The sequence below is a fragment of the Pyrgilauda ruficollis genome, unplaced genomic scaffold (assembly GCF_017590135.1).
Source record: "Pyrgilauda ruficollis isolate IOZ18807 unplaced genomic scaffold, ASM1759013v1 scaffold264, whole genome shotgun sequence".
NCBI lineage: Eukaryota > Metazoa > Chordata > Aves > Passeriformes > Passeridae > Pyrgilauda > Pyrgilauda ruficollis.
In genome coordinates, this window is record NW_024523978.1 from 142,534 (window position 1) to 149,798 (window position 7,265).

Here is a 7,265-nt window from a genome sequence, read left to right on the forward strand (position 1 = left end):
TGGACAGACCCATGTTTTTCCTGTGACACAGAGACTGCATTTAGGGGGAGGCAGTGCCTTAGAGCCAGGAGAGTGTGGTGAAGCAGTAGCATGAATAAAGACAGCTGAAGAGGGTGTGAGATGCCCTCTGTCTTCAGCGAAGAGGAAGATCTCTGTTCATGAGGCCCCTCGGCCCCAGGGGGTAAATTTGGGGGGGACTGGTGTCCCGAAGCTGAGAGACTGCTGCTTTCTTGAAATTGGGCAAAGCATCCTTAAAAGGGGAACGCTAAAGGCAGTCTTGGTCCGTGTGCAGTGGTGAGAGCACTGGACATGGAGGGAAGAAGTCACAAGGGCAGATGTTCTCCAAGTGGTGCCACAAGTGACATGGAAACACAAGAGGTTTCAATTGTGTTTCTGGGAGAGCCTATGGTGCAAGGGGGGACTCCTCTCTCCCTGATAGACTGAGAGTTGATTATTCGAGAAGTAGTGATGGACTGAAAGTTAATTACCAAAGAGATGGTGATGAAGTAGAAATCTAAGATGTTATTTCATGCTGTAGAGGAAATAGGGGGGAGGAGGAGAAATGTATTTGAAGGGTTTTCATTCTTAGTTTTGTGTCTGTTCCTTTTTAGATACTGTAGTTAATAAAGTTTTTTTTCCCTTTATTCCTAAGTTGGAGCCTGCTTTGCTCTGTTCCTGATCACATCTCACAGAAGCCACTAAGAAAAGTGTATTTTCGTGGGAGCACTGGCATTATGCCAACCTCAAACTGTAACACCCATCCAACCTTGCCCTCTGGCAGTGGGAAGCCATTCCCATTCTTCCTTTTTACAGCATCCCTCAAGGCTCTGGAAGGGCTCTGAGGTCTCCCTGAAGTTCCTCTTCCCCAAGCTGATGGAACAGAAATCTAAGATGTTATTTCATGCTGTAGAGGAAATAGGGGGGAGGAGGAGAAATGTATTTGAAGGGTTTTCATTCTTAGTTTTGTGTCTGTTCCTTTTTAGATACTGTAGTTAATAAAGTTTTTTTTTCCCTTTATTCCTAAGTTGGAGCCTGCTTTGCTCTGTTCCTGATCACATCTCACAGAAGCCACTAAGAAAAGTGTATTTTCGTGGGAGCACTGGCATTATGCCAACCTCAAACTGTAACACCCATCCAACCTTGCCCTCTGGCAGTGGGAAGCCATTCCCCCATCTGTCACTACCTGTCCTTGGAGAAAGTCCCCTTTCCTCCTTTTTACAGCATCCCTCAAGGCTCTGGAAGAGCTCTGAGGTCTCCCTGAAGTTCCTCTTCCCCAGGCTGATGGAACAGGAGTGTGGTGGAGATCCCCCCTTCCCCAGGAGCTCTCACCACTCCCATTTGGCAGGAGCACCACAAGGTGCTCAGAGGAGGGAATGAAACCAGGAGCCAGCCCTAGAGAGCTGATCCAAGGAGGACTTTGCAGCTCTGGAGTCCCCTGAGCTTCTCCAGAGCTCCCTCAAGGAAGGGCAGGGTTGGCCAAGCTCCCGTTGCACGCTGCAGGATCGGGAGGAGCTCCTTAATTGTTCTTTGGATCAGGCAGCCCCAGCAGTGGGGGTTGCTTAGCAACATCTCCCAGGCCTTGGGAGAGGCAGCAGCCATTTCAGAGGTGGCCTCAAGGAGCAAAACCACCCTGGGCAGGGGATGGAAGCTGCAGCACCTCCCAATGCACTGTGGGGCAGCCCAGTGTTAATTCCCATTTATTGTGTTTCCATAAAACACAGGATTACCTTAAACACCCTTAAGTGAGGGGCTGGGAGAGCTGGGGGTGCTCACCTGGAGAGGAGAAGCTCCAGGGGAAATCTGGGTGTTTTCTGTGCTGGAAAGGACACCTGCACTTGCACAGCTCAGCACTTGGAGAGGGGGTGCTGCAAGCCGAGAAGACAAAGTGGAAGCATTGGGGGAGAGAATTTTTAGGAGCAGGTGATTCCTCAGAAAAATTTCCTGCCATTTCCAAGTCAGGCCCCAGCAAAAAGAAGATGAATTCATGGATTTGACTCACCTGGAATCACTTGGTCTGAGCCTTGCACAAGTCAATGTTCCTAGCAAAGGAAAATGATGGATTGGGAACAGCTTTGGGGTCCTGGCACCGTTGTTGTTCATTAATATTTCAAGTGATCATTGTGGGGAAAACACAAATCCATGGCTTGACATGGAGACAGCAATTAGCACCATTATATATAAATGATGTAAATCATTTACATCCTTATTTACACAAAGTGTGTAACACTTTGAGAACCATGGGACGTCCTGGGCTGGAAGGAGCCCACAGGAATCACTGCTGCAGCAACCCCAACAACCCCAACAACCCCATTCTGTCCCTGGGAGCGTTGTCCAAAGACTCCTGCAGTTCTGGCAGCCTTTCCACAACCTCATTTCAGGCAGTTGTGGAGAGCAATGACAAACCCTTCTTAACCTCCATGCAGATTTAAATGAAATTCAATAAAATACTGTTGGGTAAACTCCCTGCCCTCCATCCCTCACCCCCCAAGTGACACAGAGGCTTTTTGTCTCTTTTCCACATGCCCAGGGATCAGCACATTCCCTGAGTGGCTACAAGGCCAACGTGAGGTGCAGTTTCTGAACACAACGAAGCCAAAGATTTTAGCCCCATGTATTTTAAAACAAAACCAGAGAGAAAGAACAAGAAAAGAAAGCCACAGATTTCTACATTCAGGATTGTAAAATTTGCAACCTTCCCCACTTGTGGCCATACTCTGAAAACATCAGCTAATTGTTGGGTTGGAAAGCTTGTCACTATAATCCCTCTCATTCTCCATCTCCCAAAATTGCCATGGTTTATCCTGGCTTGCCTAAAGCCATCACCCAAACTAAAAATAAGCTGAACTCTGCTAACCAAGAGATCCACAGACACAGGTTCCTTGGTTTGCCTCAGGGCCAGCCCACTTGGGGACAGAGGAAATGGGCCTGCCTGGCTCCCAGCTCGGGTGGGGTTGTGGCCCCTGAGGATGTGGTGTAAAGTTGAGCACACCACTGCTGCTGGTCCATGGTTGGACTGGATCTTCTTAAAGGTCTTCTCCAACCTCAGCAATTCTGTGATTCTGGCCTTTCCCTCCCTCCCCACGGTCTGTCAGCTCAGCACAATCCAGCCAAGAGCAGAAGCTGTTCCATGCCACCTGGGGTGCCCCATCCCTTCCCCCCAGGATTAAAGCCAAAAACGCCCCAGAAGAACCATCAAAGCAGCACCAAGCACCTCGTCCTGAGGGGATGTTGTGTACCAGAGGGAACAAAAATACTCCCATGGGTTCTATCAGTCCCACAGGACTCACCTGTCAGCCAGGAAGGGTATAAGGAAAAAATGGGAATTCTCTGGTGGCAAAGTGGCTTCAGACATGACCATCAGCCATGAAGCTCAGAGAGCAGCCTGGAGACATGGAAAGCATGGAAATAAAGCCTTGGAATGCTAATGACTCCTAAAAAACGAGGAGCCACCCGCCTGGAACCAGAGCTGTGTGAAAGGACATGGCTCCACTGCTCCTTTTTCCATCTCATTTCCCCCAGAAAAGTCCAAAGGATAGAAAATCCAGTCCTGGCTATGAAAAAACCTTTGTCAACCAGCAAAACCTCCTCCAAGAAGAGTCTTTGGGGAGAGAAAAGGAAGCAAACACCAAATCCTCAGTAGTTCTAGGGCTAGGACAGTTCTCAAGTTCTTCTGGCCACTAGCTCAGTCCAACAGGAAACACTTAAAGTCAGTGGGCACATCCCAAATTATAAACAGGAATAACTCCGTCCCAATTACTTGATTATCCCTTCAATGTAGTAACAGCAGGATAAAATTATGTCTTTTTTTGGTTGCTCAGCAGTTAGAAAAGGTTGGTCTGGGATTATTTACTGAGGTGGAAATCAAAGAAGGCAAAATCCATGTTTAGAAGGAAACTGCAATTCCAACCAGCAAAACTAAGGGAAAAAAAAAAAAACCCAAAACATTTACTTGTTGTCATTTACGACTTAATAAAACATTAGAAATTATTATTGAAAATTATTAAAAACTCTGCAATTACTGTAACAGCATCAACAACCCAGAGCAGCAGCCTCAGGTCGGGTACAACCACTCTGGGCAGTCAGGAAAGGCCAAAATCCAGATAAATGCAGCATTCCAAGGAAACAGCAAATGGGGGAGCTGGGCTGAACCCCTGGGGAAAATGGGCTGGCTGGAAATGAGCAGTGGGAATGAGGAAAACCTCCAAACCTGCTTGGAAGTTTGGGAATGAGGAGTGACCCCAGACCAGGTTTGGGATGGGAGGGACCCCAAATCCCACCCAGTGCCACCCTGCCATGGCAGGGACACCTTCCCCTGTGCCAGGCTGCTCCAGCCCCAGTGTCCAGCCTGGCCTTGGGCACTGCCAGGGATCCAGGGGCAGCCCCAGCTGCTCTGGGAATTCCATCCCAGCCCCTGCCCACCCTGCCAGGGAACAATTCCTCATTGCCCAGATCCCATCCAGCCCTGCCCTCTGGCACTGGCAGCCATTCCCTGGCTCCTGTCCCTCCATGCCTTGTCCCCAGTCCCTCTGCAGCTCTCCTGGAGCCCCTTCAGGCCCTGCCAGGGCTCTGAGCTCTCCCTGGAGCTTCTCCTCTCCAGGGGAGCACCCCCAGCTCTCCCAGCCTGGCTCCAGAGAGGTTCCAGCCCCTCTGGACTCATCCCAACATTCCCACACCTTTCTTGGAGCCCCAGAGCTGGATCATTTTAGGGACAGCAGGATGGAGGGACAGAGGTTTCTGTATCTACAACAGAACCATTTTCCCAAGAATAAAGGACAAATGGGAAACCCCAGGTGCTCCTGACCATGACAACCCTCCCATGCTCCCACCCCACACTGAGTGAGCACAGCAGCAGGAGAGACCATTCCAGAAATGGCAAATAGAAAGTTACAGCAGGCACATCACCAAAAATAACTTGGGGGGAAGTGATGAAAATTACTTCTGAATTACAATGAGCACCCCGTCCTCAAACCAGATTTTTATTGGCATTTGGATGGGTGTAAGGCAAAGAACCAGATGTGAATGCAAAGCCCACAGACCTGGATGCAGAGGAAGCAGCAACTTTTAAACTCAAAAGTGATGCCTGAACTCTTCTGCTCCCAAATCTACCTTTCTTCTTCAAAGAATCTAAATTCTATGATGGATTTTTAAAAATTTTTAACTCATCTTTTAAGATCAAAGGAATTTAGAGAAGAAATTAAACTAAAATCTAAGGAATACAACTCTATAAATACCAACTCACAGTTAAATTAAAACATCAATCCCAACACTGAATTTAATTCATTTTAGAGAGCTGGAAGTCTTGAGAATTTCTAAAAAGAAGCCTAAAAATGTGCCTTTTAAATCTAAAATAAACAGCAACCAAATCCTCCATGATTTAGGGTCACTTCAATGGTTTAAATAGTAGAAATAGTTAAAGTAACAATTGGCCAAAATGTCACAGAAGGGTTGGAAGGGATTTTAGGGATTATCCAGTGCCAAGGGCAGGGACACCTTCCATTGTTCCAGGCTGCTCCAAGCCCTGTCCAACCTGGCCTTGAGCACTGCCAGGGATGGAGAGTCCTCAGCCTTCCAGGCAGAATCAATTCAGAATCAGTTAAACCTCAGAATTAATTAAACACCTTCCTTGAAACTCCAGAAACTTCAATTCCTCTTCCAATCTCAACATTCTAATAAAGGCTTCAAAGTAACACTGCAAAGTTCTCCTTATCAGGAACTTGCTGAGAAAAAGCTCCCCAGGAACTCCAAGTTGTGTTCCTGCCATGACTTTTGATGTGAATATATTTCATCAAGTTTACTTTTCATCAAGTATGTTCATTAAGCTTAATTAAGAGTGGAAAGGAAAAATAATGAAATCCAAACAAAAAAAGACATGGAGGGAATATCTTCCCTTCTTCCTCATTCTTCCAGAGTTTTACAGACTGGGCACGGCACCACAGGGGATGGGATGTCCCCATGGTCAGCTGGGGTCCCTGTTCCAGCTCTGGAAAGAGCTGGAGTGGAAAATCAGCCAATTTTCCAGAATTAGAGAATCCCAAAATCCCTGGTGCTGGCACAGCCCTCCCAGCCCAGGCAGTGCCAGCTGTGCCCCATGGCCACCTTGTCCCCAGCCCAGAGCACTCAGTGCCACCCCCAGGGGACACCTGCAGGGATGGGCACTGCAAAGCTCCCTGGGCAGCCCCTGCCAAGGCCTGAGCACCCTTTCCATGGGCAAATTCCTGCTGCTGTCCCAGCTGAGCCTGCCCTGGCCCAGCCTGAGGCCGTTCCCTCTGCTCCTGTCCCTGTTCCCTGGAGCAGAGCCCGACCCCCCCGGCTGTCCCCTCCTGGCAGGGACTTGTGCAGAGCCACAAGGGCCCCTGAGCCTCCTGTGCTCCAGGCTCAGCCCCTTCCCAGCTCCTCAGCAATTCTCCAGCCCCTTCCCAGCTCCTCAGCAATTCTCCAGGGGCAAATTCCTGCTGCTGTCCCAGCTGAGCCTGCCCTGGCCCAGCCTGAGGCCGTTCCCTCTGCTCCTGTCCCTGTTCCCTGGAGCAGAGCCCGACCCCCCCCGGCTGTCCCCTCCTGGCAGGGACTTGTGCAGAGCCACAAGGGCCCCCTGAGCCTCCTTTGCTCCAGGCTCAGCCCCTTCCCACCTTCCCAGCCCCTCAGCAATTCTCCAGCCCCTTCCCAGCTCCGTTCCCTGCCCTGGACACGCTCCAGCCCCTCCAGGTCTCTCCTGCAGGACCAGAACTGGGCACAGCCCTCGAGGGGTCTCAGCACAGAGGGACAATCCCTGCCCTGCTCCTGCTGGACACACAATTCCTCAGCCAGCCCAGCTGCCAGTGGCCTCTTGCCCCACCCAGACTGGTCTATGACATCTGTCCCTTCCAGGAGAGGAATTTTCAGGGATCAGAGCCGGCTCTGGACATGCAGCTCTTCCTCCCATGCTGCACATCCTCACTGCTGCTCCAGGACAAAGAGCTGGGACAAAGACAAAGCTGAACACAGTGAGTAAAAACCTTCCACAGCACTTTTTGAGGACCACAGCTGTAATTTTTAAATCCCCCTGCTTCTGCAGAACATCCTAGGTTCTGGAGCAGAAGAAGGTTTAAGGTGGAAGTCACAATGTTTTCACCATGTGAAGAGGGAATCTTGCCAATTCCTTGCTCAAATTCTGCCAGATAAATCCTGGGATACACAAAACTATCTCACAACAGGAGTCAGGTAAATACTAAAAATCACTGCTGACAAAGGGTTAAAATCATAAATTATCTTCCATCACTCTTCCAACA